We start from the raw sequence: 18,849 nt of genomic DNA, 5'->3' as shown, positions 1-18,849 counted from the left end.
AAACACCCCACATTATGAAAAAAAAAAAAAAAAAAAATATATACATATACCCATTCAAATTAACTCAAACTCTTACTTTCTGCCTTGTGCTCCTCCGCTCTTTTCTTCTTTCTTTTATTCATCATACTTTTCCCCTCACTCGTGTCCATATCTTCCTCCGCGTTTGTCACACGATTCTCTAGCACTTCTCCCTCCTTTCCTCCCCCCTCGTCTTTCTTCATTCGTTTCCCCCTCAAATGTTCTTCTTCCTTCTTTTTGGCATCATCACCTTCATCTTTACTTTTAACCTTATTCCGGTCTCCATCCTCACACTCCAAATCTTTAGGATCCATCTCTTTACCAGGCGTACACTCTTTCTTTTTTCTCTCTCTCATCCGCTGCCGGCTGTTCTCACTTCCAATGTCTTCCCATGTCGTCGCTGTCTCTTCCCTTCCCCTGGAAATTTGGCTCTCCTCTCCTTCTACATTTAAACTCTCTTCCTCTTCGCTCTCCTCCACCTCGTATAGATCCGACGTTTCCTCCTCGCTGTTCTCCTCTTCCATCACTGCCGGCGTTTCACACACACAGCGTCCTGGTCGCATTCCGCACACGCCACACTTCTCCTCCTTGCACTCTCTTGAATAATGTCCTTGTTTGTCGCATCTAAAACATCTAAAACTCGGGCATTCCCTCACAACATGCCCCGGTTGTATACACAGACGGCAAACCTTGACTTGTCGATCGTGTATAACCCTGAAGTGTTCAGTCCCACTGAGCGTTTCAAACTTCGTTGAGTAAGGCAAAGATTTGACGACACTGTTGAACTTGACTTTTAAAAACCTTGTCCCATCCGCAATGTCAGTTCCTGGCCACATTCTCCTCTTTATTTTAGACGCTGCCATTACTCCCCAATCCTTTAGTTTTCCCAATATTTCTTCGTCTTGAATGTACATGGGCAGTCCTAGAAAAGAAACAACCATCTCCATGCAATCCACTTCTTTTACCATAACACGACTTTTTTTTATCATCAAACCATCCAAAATTTTCTCTTTTGCTCTCACATCCTCCATTGTTAATTCATACTCTTTTGGAGACTTATATCTACAACCAATAACTCCTCCGCACTCTTCTTTCACAGTCTTCAACAGTTCCATCATTGTGATTCTGTCCTCCCCTTCCATCTCCACCAACACCGTCAGTTCTTTATCATAACTGCGCTCCTCACCTCTTGCGTCCCACATGTTTCGGTCTCTTCCCTTATCCAATTGTCCAGCCATGTCTCCTCCTTTGTTACTAGAAGTGTTTATCCTCAAACAGCAAGAGCTGCTTGAGGATTAGACGGCCGCAAACTGCACGCACTGTTTTGCAACAATTATCTCAACCAATTCGAAAGAAAAAAAAACTCCAACTCCACACAAGCAAACACACTCCTTCTCCCTTCTTGCTTTTCTTGCTGTACCACTTCCTGTCACCACTACGAGCTCAGGGTGGTATGGCCGTAAGCGAGTACAACAGTCAAGAGCGAGCTATTTAAAGAAGACACACAGGCTGGGGAAAGAGAAACAGACCCTTTTCCACTCAAAAAAGTGGAAAAGTCTTCTCTCTTTTTTAGATATGAATTAAATTAAGGGAAAGATATAAGTAACAATAAAAAATATGCATTTTAATACATAAATACATTCACAAAAATCAATGTCGCGGTGACGCACTTTGTGTGGAAGTAATGGGGGCCTGTTTCTCAACTTTAAAATCACAAATGTCTTCTGGTTAAAATTGAATTAAATAAAAGTAAACAAATATTGGCTTACTTTAAACTGAATGTAATTTGGGGTGATTTTGTTGATTTAAAAACGGGAAATTTCTAACCTGGTTAAATTCAATTAAAACAAAATGTTTAAATGAATTAATAAAATTCATATAAATAAATACAATCAATATTGCGTTGAGGCACTTTGAGTGGAAGTAAATGGGGGCCTATTTTTTAAATTTAAAATCAGAAATGTCATAAGGTTAAAATAAAACCAAACCAATTAAAATGAAATAAAATAAAATAAAACATTGTGGTGATGCACTTTGAGTGCAGGTAATTTGGGGTGAATGTAGTGATTTTAAAACAGAAAGGGCATGCCTATATTTTCCTACAATGAAACAATATTTGCTGACGAGTTTAATGATTTTTATTTTTATTTTTTAATTTTAACTTTATCATCAGAAATGTAATCTGGTTCAAATAAAAACAAACCGAACCAAATAAAAACTAAAAAATAAAAGTAAACAAATATTGCGGTTAGGCACTTTAAAATGAATGTAATTTGGGGTGAATTTGGTGATTTTAAAACAGAAATTTCAAACCTGGTTAACTTAAATAAAATTAAAAAAAATGTTGAAATGAATTAATAAAATGAATATCAATAAATACAATCAATATTGCGTTGAGTCACTTGGAAGTCAATGGGGGCCTATTTTTGAAATTTAAAATCAGAAATGTCATCTGGTTAAAGTAAAACCAAACCAATTAAAATAAAATAAAATAAAATAAAATATTGTGGTGATGCACTTTGAGTGCAGGTAATTTGGGTTGAATTTAGTGATTTTAAAACAGAAAGGGCATGCCTATATTTTCCTACAATGAAACAATATTTGCTGACGAGTTTAATGATTTTTTTTATTTTTTTATTTTAACTTTATCATCAGAAATGTCATCTGGTTCAAATAAAACCAAACCGAACCAAATAAAAAATAAAAGTAAACAAATACTGCGGTTAGGCACTTCAAATTGAATGTAATTTGGGGTGAATTTGGTGATTTAAAAACAGAAATTTCAAACCTGGTTAGCTTAAATTAAATTAAAAAAAAATGTTTAAATGAATTAATAAAATTAATATCAATAAATACAATCAATATTGCGTTGAGGCACTTTGAGTGGAAGTCAATGGGGGCCTATTTTTGAAATGTAAAATCAGAAATGTCATAAGGTTAAAATAAAACCAAACCAATTAAAATAAAATAAAATAAAACACTGTGGTGATGCACTTTGAGTGCAGGTAATTTGGGGTGAATGTAGTGATTTTAAAACAGAAAGGGCATGCCTATATTTTCCTACAATGAAACAATATTTGCTGATGAGTTTAATGATTTTTTTTTTTTTGAGATGATAAAAAACTCTTGTCCTGTTCCAAGTACTGAAAAAGTACCAAAATAGCTGAAATGTCTCATTTGTTTACTTGCAAATCATTTGATCACACACCAACATCAGTGAAAAATGAACATGAGAATGTGTTTTTTGTTAAGTTATTGAAAAATTAACTTTAAATCTAAGAGGGTACATCTCCTGTGTAGTTTACCACTAAGGGGCTCGGATGACAATCAAATTTGGGAAGCTCCGTCTCAAGCTGAAGAGAGGAGTGTCATTTCCAAAAGAGCACGCGGCGCTCAAGAGTTTGTAGTAGAGACAGAGAAAAGGCCTGTCTATCGCCTCCTGCAGGAGAAATGAAGAATGACGAGGCTGAGCTGTCCTTTGTCACACCGCAAGCAGAAAGAGGGCACAGAGAAAGCGAAAACACAGAAAAAAGAAGCAGCAGCAAATCCGTTTAAAAGTGTAAAGGAACTAGAATGAAAGCTGAGCCTTGGACAAGCGTGTTAGCTGAAGGAAAAGCAAAAGCTTACAGCACCTGGTATTCCCAGGCGGTCTCCCATCCAAGTACTAACCAGGCCCGACCCTGCTTAGCTTCCGAGATCGGACGAGATCGGGCGTGCTCAGGGTGGTATGGCCGTAAGCGAGTACAACATTCAAGAGCGAGCTATTTAAAGAAGACACACAGGCTGGCGAAAGAGAAACAGACCCTTTTCCACTCAAAAAAGTGGAAAAGTCTTCTCTCTTTTTTAGATATGAATTAAATTAAGGGAAAGAAATAAGTAACAATAAAAAATATGCATTTTAATACATAAATACATTCACAAAAATCAATGTCGCGGTGACGCACTTTGTGTGGAAGTAATCGGGGCCTGTTTCTCAACTTTAAAATCACAAATGTCTTCTGGTTAAAATTGAATTAAATAAAAGTAAACAAATATTGGCTTACTTTAAACTGAATGTAATTTGGGGTGATTTTGTTGATTTAAAAACGGGAAATTTCTAACCTGGTTAAATTCAATTAAAACAAAATGTTTAAATGAATTAATAAAATTCATATCAATAAATACAATCAATATTGCGTTGAGGCACTTTGAGTGGAAGTAAATGGGGGCCTATTTTTGAAATGTAAAATCAGAAATGTCATAAGGTTAAAATAAAACCGAACCAATTAAAATGAAATAAAATAAAATAAAACATTGTGGTGATGCACTTTGAGTGCAGGTAATTTGGGGTGAATGTAGTGATTTTAAAACAGAAAGGGCATGCCTATATTTTCCTACAATGAAACAATATTTTCTGACGAGTTTAATGATTTTTATTTTTATTTTTTAATTTTAACTTTATCATCAGAAATGTCATCTGGTTCAAATAAAAACAAACCGAACCAAATAAAAACTAAAAAATAAAAGTAAACAAATATTGCGGTTAGGCACTTTAAAATGAATGTAATTTGGGTTGAATTTGGTGATTTTAAAACAGAAATTTCAAACCTGGTTAACTTAAATAAAATTAAAAAAAATGTTGAAATGAATTAATAAAATTAATATCAATAAATACAATCAATATTGCGTTGAGTCACTTTGAGTGGAAGTCAATGGGGGCCTATTTTTGAAATGTAAAATCAGAAATGTCATAAGGTTAAAATAAAACCAAACCAATTAAAATAAAATAAAATAAAATAAAATAAAACACTGTGGTGATGCACTTTGAGTGCAGGTAATTTGGGGTGAATGTAGTGATTTTAAAACAGAAAGGGCATGCCTATATTTTCCTACAATGAAACAATATTTGCTGACGAGTTTAATGATTTTTTTTTTTTGAGATGATAAAAAACTCTTGTCCTGTTCCAAGTACTGAAAAAGTACCAAAATAGCTGAAATGTCTCGTTTGTTTACTTGCAAATCATTTGATCACACACCAACATCAGTGAAAAATGAACATGAGAATGTGTTTTTTGTTAAGTTATTGAAAAATTAACTTTAAATCTAAGAGGGTACATCTCCTGTGTAGTTTACCACTAAGGGGCTCGGATGACAATCAAATTTGGGAAGCTCCGTCTCAAGCTGAAGAGAGGAGTGTTATTTCCAAAAGAGCACGCGGCGCTCAAGAGTTTGTAGTAGAGACAGAGAAAAGGCCTGTCTATCGCCTCCTGCAGGAGAAATGAAGAATGACGAGGCTGAGCTGTCCTTTGTCACACCGCAAGCAGAAAGAGGGCACAGAGAAAGCGAAAACACAGAAAAAAGAAGCAGCAGCAAATCCGTTTAAAAGTGTAAAGGAACTAGAATGAAAGCTGAGCCTTGGACAAGCGTGTTAGCTGAAGGAAAAGCAAAAGCTTACAGCACCTGGTATTCCCAGGCGGTCTCCCATCCAAGTACTAACCAGGCCCGACCCTGCTTAGCTTCCGAGATCGGACGAGATCGGGCGTGCTTTTTTTTTTTTTTTTTTTTTATTATCAAAAAGAACATAATTATATTTACAAGAGAAACTAATTCAGTTTCACATCCTTAAATCTTCAAACGTGAATCATATTTCAACCAAGGCATCTAGCACTTAAGCTATATAATCGGTCCACAAATACATCATTCAAAATAAACATAAAACAAAACAAAGATTACCCACAGAGCCAGGCCAAAACAACAAAACTTACCCAACTCATAACTCTTTTGTTTTTTTCAACATTTTATACACAACCCTTTTTCCCCTTCTATTCTAATCAACTCACTCCCTTCCACAAACGCTCTTTCGAATTCTTCATTAGGCAAATATTTCCACATCAAATACACATTTTTCCTAAAAATCATTTTGAACATTGCCATTACATCCACTTTTTTCCTATCATAATATGCCATGTTCCTCCTTACCCATATCGCATATCTTGCATTACTTAAAACCATGTTCCATAAATTCACTTTACTATCCTTTCTATTCATGCTTATCCCAAACAAAAACAACTTTTTCCATTCCTCCCCTGCCACATCTATCCCCATTCCTTTTTCCACTAACACTTTTACTGCAGCATGAAATGCTTCCAGCCCTTTACATTCAAAAAAAATGTGCATCAATGTTTCTGGCTCTGTCTCACAAACATCACACTCTCGATTTACATTTCTGTTCATTTGATGAATCACCACCTTCGTATATATTCTGTTATGCCTTAATTTGAAGTCCAGGTTTTCACAGTCCAGTCCATTGTATTTCACATTTAAGTTCTTCCAAATCATCTTTACATTTATTCCAGGGAATACTCTTGGCCATACCTCCTCAGATGCAGGTGTTTTGATTTCCTTTTTCACCATCATCTTGTAAATTGTTTTAACATTCAATTCATGGAAAAAAACTTTTCCCCCTTCTTTGTCCAAAACATACATTTCAGGAAATCCCCAATCTCCTACTTTCACAGTCTCTCTCTCAATCCTTTGTGCCCATCCTTCTGGTAGGCTCGTTTTGATATTTTCACATTCACAGTCCACTTTAGATATTTCAATTTCATCATCCCATCCCACCACACAATCATATATAGCCCTATTTGGCAAAAAACCTTCAACATACTCATATGCCATATCTTTCACTTTTCTAACTCCCGCTCTCATAAACAATTTATTATAAAGAGTTTTCTCTCTCCTCTTTATTTTTGGGTTCAGAAATAATGGCTGGTTAAGCACTTGATTTATATTATCACAATCATAATTAACATTAACTAAAAACTCAGCCCAAGCACTAAACACTTCCTGATAAAACTCTGGCATTTTCCCAGTCATAGGTTTTTTAAACGCCATAAACAATCCTTCCTCACCACATCCTCCCCCTTCATTTAAATACGTTTTCATATATCCCTTCCACCCATACTCTGCTTTGTCACATAAATACTTTTTTATTGTTTTAACTCTTATTGCCTTCCTCTTAACCTCTAAATCTACCAACCTCAAACCCCCTTCCTCATAATCTGCTATCAATGTTTTTGTTGAAATTTTGATTCCTTTACCTCCCCACACAAAAGTATTCATAATCTCTTTTATTTCGTTCAATACCCAGTCTGGTAAACTAATTGCTCCCATCACATAGTTGCATTTAGTAAGAATTAATGAATTAACCACAACTACCTTTCCTCTTAATCTTAATTCTCTTTGCCTCCAGAAATTTAATACTTGTTTGATTTTGTTTAAAACTCCAGTCCACGTTGCATCTCTAGCCTCCTTCATATTTACTCCTATATTCACTCCTAATATTTTTAAATGATCTTTCACTATTTTAAACGGCACATCTAACCCTTCTATCTCTACTCCACCTACACTCATTATTTCCGACTTATCAGCATTTATTTTTGCACCCGAAGCTTTTCCGTATATTCCCATCTGCATTCTTATTCTCTTGACACTCTCTATATCCCTGATAGTAAAAGTTGTGTCGTCTGCGTACTGGTGGATTACACTTACTCCCCCATACGGAATTGGAATACCTCTTATTTCGTTATCATGTTTTATCAGAGATGCTAGCGGTTCCGCTGTTATTGAATATAACAATGCAGATAGTGGGCACCCTCGTCTGACAGACCTTTCTAATGGGAAGGGATCAGTTAATACCCCATTGATTTTAACACAGCTTCTAGCATTGTCATATAGTAATTTTATCCATTTTCTTATTCTATCTCCAAATCCATATCTTGCCATTGTCTGCTCAATAAAACTGTGCTCCACCCTATCAAAGGCTTTATTCAAATCCACAGATAAAACCAATCCCCCCTCCCTGTCTTTTCCCATATTTTCAACAACGTCCCTTATTGTACAGATGGTATCCACAATATCTCTCCCCACTATGCTGTACGCTTGGCTTGGCGACACAATACTCCCTACTACCTGTTTAATTCTATTAGCCATAATTTTTGTTAAAATTTTATAATCTGAATTTAACCGACTCAAAGGCCTATAATTTTCCAACTTCAATGGATTCCCTTTATTTTTATATAGTATGGTTATAATACCTAAGCCCATAGATGCCGGCATTTCCTTTCTCTCCTCCATGCCTTTATACACTTTTAACAGTATTGGCGCTAAGGTCACTATAAACGTCTTGTAAAACTCATGGGTTAAGCCATCTGAGCCAGGACTTTTATTCTTTTTTGTCTGGTTTATTGCATCCTTTATTTCTTCAATACTTATATCTCTTTCGCACATATTCTTCTCGTCCTCGTCTAGCTTCACATTAACAGTACTCAAGACTTCATTCACACACTCTTGTTTTACACCCTCCCTCTTAAATAACTCTCTATAAAAATTCTCCACTTCTTCTATTATCCCCACAAAATCATTTATTTTGTCGCCTTTTTTATTTTCCAGCTCTAAGATCTGATTTCTCCTCTGCTTTTTATTTTCTAAATTGAGGAAAAACTTTGTACTTCTCTCCCCCTCCAAAGCATACTTAGCTCTGCTTCTTATTATTATTCCCTTGCTTTTTTCCTTTTCATACTCTTCTAATTCTGTTTTTAACCTCATAAAGCCCTCTTCACCATAATCAGGATTATTTTCTATTTTTTTAGCTTCTTCTTTTAAAGCATTTTCCAATACTTCTACTTTACTCCTCTTCATAAAATCCCTCTGTTTTGAGTATCTAATACTTCTTTTTTTTATTTTCCTTTTCATTTCCTCCCACCACTCACATATATTTTCTTCATATACTGGGTTCTGCATTTCATACTTTATACATTTTACAATGCTTTCCTTATATGCCATTTCATTTAACAGATTTGAATTTAAACACCACACTCCCCCTCCCCTCTTCTCCCCTGTAACACATATCTTAACTGTCATCACTGCATGATCACTTAAACCAACAAAACTATATTTCACATTCTTGACATATTTTAGAATTTCTCTTTTCATCAAACATAGATCTATACGACTCTGTTTCAAGTTACCCATCACCATTTGTCTTCTCGAAAATTCTCTCTTATATGGATTCTCTTCCCTCCACACATCAACTATATCATCACTCCGCATCCACTCTAATAAGATCTTTCTTGACCCATCAGTTTTAAAATTGGCACTACTTGAAGCGTCCAGTCTGGAGCACCATACATTAAAGTCCCCAACCACTATACACTTTCCTTTACATAGTGTCTTTATTTCATTAAAGACTTCTTTTCTGTCAACCTCTACATTCGGTGCATAAATATTTATAAGCCTAAACAATTCATTGCAAAACATAAATTCAATCCCTAACAATCTCCCGCTTCCATCTTTATAAATCTGTTGCACATTTTGCACTCTTTCTCTTTTCGTCAAAATGGCCACTCCACAGGCATTTACATTCCCGTGACTTACATAAATTTCTCCCTCCCATTTATTTTTTATATTATCCATTATGTCCCCTGTCCAGTGCGTCTCTTGTAAACATAGCACATCAGCTTTTAACAATCTCTTCACCCTCTCAAACTTATTCAGGTCTCTTAACCCATTACTGTTTAAACTCACAATGTGCAAAACACCCCACATTATGAAAAAAAAAAAAAAATAAATATATACATATACCCATTCAAATTAACTCAAACTCTTACTTTCTGCCTTGTGCTCCTCCGCTCTTTTCTTCTTTCTTTTATTCATCATACTTTTCCCCTCACTCGTGTCCATATCTTCCTCCGCGTTTGTCACACGATTCTCTAGCACTTCTCCCTCCTTTCCTCCCCCCTCGTCTTTCTTCATTCGTTTCCCCCTCAAATGTTCTTCTTCCTTCTTTTTGGCATCATCACCTTCATCTTTACTTTTAACCTTATTCCGGTCTCCATCCTCACACTCCAAATCTTTAGGATCCATCTCTTTACCAGGCGTACACTCTTTCTTTTTTCTCTCTCTCATCCGCTGCCGGCTGTTCTCACTTCCAATGTCTTCCCATGTCGTCGCTGTCTCTTCCCTTCCCCTGGAAATTTGGCTCTCCTCTCCTTCTACATTTAAACTCTCTTCCTCTTCGCTCTCCTCCACCTCGTATAGATCCGACGTTTCCTCCTCGCTGTTCTCCTCTTCCATCACTGCCGGCGTTTCACACACACAGCGTCCTGGTCGCATTCCGCACACGCCACACTTCTCCTCCTTGCACTCTCTTGAATAATGTCCTTGTTTGTCGCATCTAAAACATCTAAAACTCGGGCATTCCCTCACAACATGCCCCGGTTGTATACACAGACGGCAAACCTTGACTTGTCGATCGTGTATAACCCTGAAGTGTTCAGTCCCACTGAGCGTTTCAAACTTCGTTGAGTAAGGCAAAGATTTGACGACACTGTTGAACTTGACTTTTAAAAACCTTGTCCCATCCGCAATGTCAGTTCCTGGCCACATTCTCCTCTTTATTTTAGACGCTGCCATTACTCCCCAATCCTTTAGTTTTCCCAATATTTCTTCGTCTTGAATGTACATGGGCAGTCCTAGAAAAGAAACAACCATCTCCATGCAATCCACTTCTTTTACCATAACACGACTTTTTTTTATCATCAAACCATCCAAAATTTTCTCTTTTGCTCTCACATCCTCCATTGTTAATTCATACTCTTTTGGAGACTTATATCTACAACCAATAACTCCTCCGCACTCTTCTTTCACAGTCTTCAACAGTTCCATCATTGTGATTCTGTCCTCCCCTTCCATCTCCACCAACACCGTCAGTTCTTTATCATAACTGCGCTCCTCACCTCTTGCGTCCCACATAATTCGGTCTCTTCCCTTATCCAATTGTCCAGCCATGTCTCCTCCTTTGTTACTAGAAGTGTTTATCCTCAAACAGCAAGAGCTGCTTGAGGATTAGACGGCCGCAAACTGCACGCACTGTTTTGCAACAATTATCTCAACCAATTCGAAAGAAAAAAAAACTCCAACTCCACACAAGCAAACACACTCCTTCTCCCTTCTTGCTTTTCTTGCTGTACCACTTCCTGTCACCACTACGAGCTCAGGGTGGTATGGCCGTAAGCGAGTACAACAGTCAAGAGCGAGCTATTTAAAGAAGACACACAGGCTGGGGAAAGAGAAACAGACCCTTTTCCACTCAAAAAAGTGGAAAAGTCTTCTCTCTTTTTTAGATATGAATTAAATTAAGGGAAAGATATAAGTAACAATAAAAAATATGCATTTTAATACATAAATACATTCACAAAAATCAATGTCGCGGTGACGCACTTTGTGTGGAAGTAATGGGGGCCTGTTTCTCAACTTTAAAATCACAAATGTCTTCTGGTTAAAATTGAATTAAATAAAAGTAAACAAATATTGGCTTACTTTAAACTGAATGTAATTTGGGGTGATTTTGTTGATTTAAAAACGGGAAATTTCTAACCTGGTTAAATTCAATTAAAACAAAATGTTTAAATGAATTAATAAAATTCATATAAATAAATACAATCAATATTGCGTTGAGGCACTTTGAGTGGAAGTAAATGGGGGCCTATTTTTTAAATTTAAAATCAGAAATGTCATAAGGTTAAAATAAAACCAAACCAATTAAAATGAAATAAAATAAAATAAAACATTGTGGTGATGCACTTTGAGTGCAGGTAATTTGGGGTGAATGTAGTGATTTTAAAACAGAAAGGGCATGCCTATATTTTCCTACAATGAAACAATATTTGCTGACGAGTTTAATGATTTTTATTTTTATTTTTTAATTTTAACTTTATCATCAGAAATGTAATCTGGTTCAAATAAAAACAAACCGAACCAAATAAAAACTAAAAAATAAAAGTAAACAAATATTGCGGTTAGGCACTTTAAAATGAATGTAATTTGGGGTGAATTTGGTGATTTTAAAACAGAAATTTCAAACCTGGTTAACTTAAATAAAATTAAAAAAAATGTTGAAATGAATTAATAAAATGAATATCAATAAATACAATCAATATTGCGTTGAGTCACTTGGAAGTCAATGGGGGCCTATTTTTGAAATTTAAAATCAGAAATGTCATCTGGTTAAAGTAAAACCAAACCAATTAAAATAAAATAAAATAAAATAAAATATTGTGGTGATGCACTTTGAGTGCAGGTAATTTGGGTTGAATTTAGTGATTTTAAAACAGAAAGGGCATGCCTATATTTTCCTACAATGAAACAATATTTGCTGACGAGTTTAATGATTTTTTTTATTTTTTTATTTTAACTTTATCATCAGAAATGTCATCTGGTTCAAATAAAACCAAACCGAACCAAATAAAAAATAAAAGTAAACAAATACTGCGGTTAGGCACTTCAAATTGAATGTAATTTGGGGTGAATTTGGTGATTTAAAAACAGAAATTTCAAACCTGGTTAGCTTAAATTAAATTAAAAAAAAATGTTTAAATGAATTAATAAAATTAATATCAATAAATACAATCAATATTGCGTTGAGGCACTTTGAGTGGAAGTCAATGGGGGCCTATTTTTGAAATGTAAAATCAGAAATGTCATAAGGTTAAAATAAAACCAAACCAATTAAAATAAAATAAAATAAAATAAAATAAAACACTGTGGTGATGCACTTTGAGTGCAGGTAATTTGGGGTGAATGTAGTGATTTTAAAACAGAAAGGGCATGCCTATATTTTCCTACAATGAAACAATATTTGCTGATGAGTTTAATGATTTTTTTTTTTTTGAGATGATAAAAAACTCTTGTCCTGTTCCAAGTACTGAAAAAGTACCAAAATAGCTGAAATGTCTCATTTGTTTACTTGCAAATCATTTGATCACACACCAACATCAGTGAAAAATGAACATGAGAATGTGTTTTTTGTTAAGTTATTGAAAAATTAACTTTAAATCTAAGAGGGTACATCTCCTGTGTAGTTTACCACTAAGGGGCTCGGATGACAATCAAATTTGGGAAGCTCCGTCTCAAGCTGAAGAGAGGAGTGTCATTTCCAAAAGAGCACGCGGCGCTCAAGAGTTTGTAGTAGAGACAGAGAAAAGGCCTGTCTATCGCCTCCTGCAGGAGAAATGAAGAATGACGAGGCTGAGCTGTCCTTTGTCACACCGCAAGCAGAAAGAGGGCACAGAGAAAGCGAAAACACAGAAAAAAGAAGCAGCAGCAAATCCGTTTAAAAGTGTAAAGGAACTAGAATGAAAGCTGAGCCTTGGACAAGCGTGTTAGCTGAAGGAAAAGCAAAAGCTTACAGCACCTGGTATTCCCAGGCGGTCTCCCATCCAAGTACTAACCAGGCCCGACCCTGCTTAGCTTCCGAGATCGGACGAGATCGGGCGTGCTCAGGGTGGTATGGCCGTAAGCGAGTACAACATTCAAGAGCGAGCTATTTAAAGAAGACACACAGGCTGGCGAAAGAGAAACAGACCCTTTTCCACTCAAAAAAGTGGAAAAGTCTTCTCTCTTTTTTAGATATGAATTAAATTAAGGGAAAGAAATAAGTAACAATAAAAAATATGCATTTTAATACATAAATACATTCACAAAAATCAATGTCGCGGTGACGCACTTTGTGTGGAAGTAATCGGGGCCTGTTTCTCAACTTTAAAATCACAAATGTCTTCTGGTTAAAATTGAATTAAATAAAAGTAAACAAATATTGGCTTACTTTAAACTGAATGTAATTTGGGGTGATTTTGTTGATTTAAAAACGGGAAATTTCTAACCTGGTTAAATTCAATTAAAACAAAATGTTTAAATGAATTAATAAAATTCATATCAATAAATACAATCAATATTGCGTTGAGGCACTTTGAGTGGAAGTAAATGGGGGCCTATTTTTGAAATGTAAAATCAGAAATGTCATAAGGTTAAAATAAAACCGAACCAATTAAAATGAAATAAAATAAAATAAAACATTGTGGTGATGCACTTTGAGTGCAGGTAATTTGGGGTGAATGTAGTGATTTTAAAACAGAAAGGGCATGCCTATATTTTCCTACAATGAAACAATATTTTCTGACGAGTTTAATGATTTTTATTTTTATTTTTTAATTTTAACTTTATCATCAGAAATGTCATCTGGTTCAAATAAAAACAAACCGAACCAAATAAAAACTAAAAAATAAAAGTAAACAAATATTGCGGTTAGGCACTTTAAAATGAATGTAATTTGGGTTGAATTTGGTGATTTTAAAACAGAAATTTCAAACCTGGTTAACTTAAATAAAATTAAAAAAAATGTTGAAATGAATTAATAAAATTAATATCAATAAATACAATCAATATTGCGTTGAGTCACTTTGAGTGGAAGTCAATGGGGGCCTATTTTTGAAATGTAAAATCAGAAATGTCATAAGGTTAAAATAAAACCAAACCAATTAAAATAAAATAAAATAAAATAAAATAAAACACTGTGGTGATGCACTTTGAGTGCAGGTAATTTGGGGTGAATGTAGTGATTTTAAAACAGAAAGGGCATGCCTATATTTTCCTACAATGAAACAATATTTGCTGACGAGTTTAATGATTTTTTTTTTTTGAGATGATAAAAAACTCTTGTCCTGTTCCAAGTACTGAAAAAGTACCAAAATAGCTGAAATGTCTCGTTTGTTTACTTGCAAATCATTTGATCACACACCAACATCAGTGAAAAATGAACATGAGAATGTGTTTTTTGTTAAGTTATTGAAAAATTAACTTTAAATCTAAGAGGGTACATCTCCTGTGTAGTTTACCACTAAGGGGCTCGGATGACAATCAAATTTGGGAAGCTCCGTCTCAAGCTGAAGAGAGGAGTGTTATTTCCAAAAGAGCACGCGGCGCTCAAGAGTTTGTAGTAGAGACAGAGAAAAGGCCTGTCTATCGCCTCCTGCAGGAGAAATGAAGAATGACGAGGCTGAGCTGTCCTTTGTCACACCGCAAGCAGAAAGAGGGCACAGAGAAAGCGAAAACACAGAAAAAAGAAGCAGCAGCAAATCCGTTTAAAAGTGTAAAGGAACTAGAATGAAAGCTGAGCCTTGGACAAGCGTGTTAGCTGAAGGAAAAGCAAAAGCTTACAGCACCTGGTATTCCCAGGCGGTCTCCCATCCAAGTACTAACCAGGCCCGACCCTGCTTAGCTTCCGAGATCGGACGAGATCGGGCGTGCTTTTTTTTTTTTTTTTTTTTTATTATCAAAAAGAACATAATTATATTTACAAGAGAAACTAATTCAGTTTCACATCCTTAAATCTTCAAACGTGAATCATATTTCAACCAAGGCATCTAGCACTTAAGCTATATAATCGGTCCACAAATACATCATTCAAAATAAACATAAAACAAAACAAAGATTACCCACAGAGCCAGGCCAAAACAACAAAACTTACCCAACTCATAACTCTTTTGTTTTTTTCAACATTTTATACACAACCCTTTTTCCCCTTCTATTCTAATCAACTCACTCCCTTCCACAAACGCTCTTTCGAATTCTTCATTAGGCAAATATTTCCACATCAAATACACATTTTTCCTAAAAATCATTTTGAACATTGCCATTACATCCACTTTTTTCCTATCATAATATGCCATGTTCCTCCTTACCCATATCGCATATCTTGCATTACTTAAAACCATGTTCCATAAATTCACTTTACTATCCTTTCTATTCATGCTTATCCCAAACAAAAACAACTTTTTCCATTCCTCCCCTGCCACATCTATCCCCATTCCTTTTTCCACTAACACTTTTACTGCAGCATGAAATGCTTCCAGCCCTTTACATTCAAAAAAAATGTGCATCAATGTTTCTGGCTCTGTCTCACAAACATCACACTCTCGATTTACATTTCTGTTCATTTGATGAATCACCACCTTCGTATATATTCTGTTATGCCTTAATTTGAAGTCCAGGTTTTCACAGTCCAGTCCATTGTATTTCACATTTAAGTTCTTCCAAATCATCTTTACATTTATTCCAGGGAATACTCTTGGCCATACCTCCTCAGATGCAGGTGTTTTGATTTCCTTTTTCACCATCATCTTGTAAATTGTTTTAACATTCAATTCATGGAAAAAAACTTTTCCCCCTTCTTTGTCCAAAACATACATTTCAGGAAATCCCCAATCTCCTACTTTCACAGTCTCTCTCTCAATCCTTTGTGCCCATCCTTCTGGTAGGCTCGTTTTGATATTTTCACATTCACAGTCCACTTTAGATATTTCAATTTCATCATCCCATCCCACCACACAATCATATATAGCCCTATTTGGCAAAAAACCTTCAACATACTCATATGCCATATCTTTCACTTTTCTAACTCCCGCTCTCATAAACAATTTATTATAAAGAGTTTTCTCTCTCCTCTTTATTTTTGGGTTCAGAAATAATGGCTGGTTAAGCACTTGATTTATATTATCACAATCATAATTAACATTAACTAAAAACTCAGCCCAAGCACTAAACACTTCCTGATAAAACTCTGGCATTTTCCCAGTCATAGGTTTTTTAAACGCCATAAACAATCCTTCCTCACCACATCCTCCCCCTTCATTTAAATACGTTTTCATATATCCCTTCCACCCATACTCTGCTTTGTCACATAAATACTTTTTTATTGTTTTAACTCTTATTGCCTTCCTCTTAACCTCTAAATCTACCAACCTCAAACCCCCTTCCTCATAATCTGCTATCAATGTTTTTGTTGAAATTTTGATTCCTTTACCTCCCCACACAAAAGTATTCATAATCTCTTTTATTTCGTTCAATACCCAGTCTGGTAAACTAATTGCTCCCATCACATAGTTGCATTTAGTAAGAATTAATGAATTAACCACAACTACCTTTCCTCTTAATCTTAATTCTCTTTGCCTCCAGAAATTTAATACTTGTTTGATTTTGTTTAAAACTCCAGTCCACGTTGCATCTCTAGCCTCCTTCATATTTACTCCTATATTCACTCCTAATATTTTTAAATGATCTTTCACTATTTTAAACGGCACATCTAACCCTTCTATCTCTACTCCACCTACACTCATTATTTCCGACTTATCAGCATTTATTTTTGCACCCGAAGCTTTTCCGTATATTCCCATCTGCATTCTTATTCTCTTGACACTCTCTATATCCCTGATAGTAAAAGTTGTGTCGTCTGCGTACTGGTGGATTACACTTACTCCCCCATACGGAATTGGAATACCTCTTATTTCGTTATCATGTTTTATCAGAGATGCTAGCGGTTCCGCTGTTATTGAATATAACAATGCAGATAGTGGGCACCCTCGTCTGACAGACCTTTCTAATGGGAAGGGATCAGTTAATACCCCATTGATTTTAACACAGCTTCTAGCATTGTCATATAGTAATTTTATCCATTTTCTTATTCTATCTCCAAATCCATATCTTGCCATTGTCTGCTCAATAAAACTGTGCTCCACCCTATCAAAGGCTTTATTCAAATCCACAGATAAAACCAATCCCCCCTCCCTGTCTTTTCCCATATTTTCAACAACGTCCCTTATTGTACAGATGGTATCCACAATATCTCTCCCCACTATGCTGTACGCTTGGCTTGGCGACACAATACTCCCTACTACCTGTTTAATTCTATTAGCCATAATTTTTGTTAAAATTTTATAATCTGAATTTAACCGACTCAAAGGCCTATAATTTTCCAACTTCAATGGATTCCCTTTATTTTTATATAGTATGGTTATAATACCTAAGCCCATAGATGCCGGCATTTCCTTTCTCTCCTCCATGCCTTTATACACTTTTAACAGTATTGGCGCTAAGGTCACTATAAACGTCTTGTAAAACTCATGGGTTAAGCCATCTGAGCCAGGACTTTTATTCTTTTTTGTCTGGTTTATTGCATCCTTTATTTCTTCAATACTTATATCTCTTTCGCACATATTCTTCTCGTCCTCGTCTAGCTTCACATTAACAGTACTCAAGACTTCATTCACACACTCTTGTTTTACACCCTCCCTCTTAAATAACTCTCTATAAAAATTCTCCACTTCTTCTATTATCCCCACAAAATCATTTATTTTGTCGCCTTTTTTATTTTCCAGCTCTAAGATCTGATTTCTCCTCTGCTTTTTATTTTCTAAATTGAGGAAAAACTTTGTACTTCTCTCCCCCTCCAAAGCATACTTAGCTCTGCTTCTTATTATTATTCCCTTGCTTTTTTCCTTTTCATACTCTTCTAATTCTGTTTTTAACCTCATAAAGCCCTCTTCACCATAATCAGGATTATTTTCTATTTTTTTAGCTTCTTCTTTTAAAGCATTTTCCAATACTTCTACTTTACTCCTCTTCATAAAATCCCTCTGTTTTGAGTATCTAATACTTCTTTTTTTTATTTTCCTTTTCATTTCCTCCCACCACTCACATATATTTTCTTCATATACTGGGTTCTGCATTTCATACTTTATACATTTTACAATGCTTTCCTTATATGCCATTTCATTTAACAGATTTGAATTTAAACACCACACTCCCCCTCCCCTCTTCTCCCCTGTAACACATATCTTAACTGTCATCACTGCATGATCACTTAAACCAACAAAACTATATTTCACATTCTTGACATATTTTAGAATTTCTCTTTTCATCAAACATAGATCTATACGACTCTGTTTCAAGTTACCCATCACCATTTGTCTTCTCGAAAATTCTCTCTTATATGGATTCTCTTCCCTCCACACATCAACTATATCATCACTCCGCATCCACTCTAATAAGATCTTTCTTGACCCATCAGTTTTAAAATTGGCACTACTTGAAGCGTCCAGTCTGGAGCACCATACATTAAAGTCCCCAACCACTATACACTTTCCTTTACATAGTGTCTTTATTTCATTAAAGACTTCT

General features: G+C 35.4%; 2 non-coding genes across 2 annotated transcripts; both read right to left on the bottom strand.

Moving 5' to 3' along the window:
- Positions 1-3,638: 3,638 nt before the first annotated feature.
- LOC132112732 (5S ribosomal RNA) lies at positions 3,639-3,757 on the bottom strand. Its single transcript, XR_009425029.1, has one exon. It is a non-coding gene; the product is annotated as a 5S ribosomal RNA (ribosomal RNA).
- A 9,480-nt stretch (positions 3,758-13,237) lies between these two features.
- LOC132112727 (5S ribosomal RNA) lies at positions 13,238-13,356 on the bottom strand. The gene has a single exon (XR_009425028.1). It is a non-coding gene; the product is annotated as a 5S ribosomal RNA (ribosomal RNA).
- Positions 13,357-18,849: the final 5,493 nt, after the last annotated feature.

This window comes from Carassius carassius, chromosome 2 (assembly GCF_963082965.1).
Source record: "Carassius carassius chromosome 2, fCarCar2.1, whole genome shotgun sequence".
Classification (NCBI taxonomy): Eukaryota; Metazoa; Chordata; class Actinopteri; order Cypriniformes; family Cyprinidae; genus Carassius; species Carassius carassius.
Note: the sequence above shows the minus strand (reverse complement) of the source record. Positions and strands in the feature narration are given on the sequence as shown.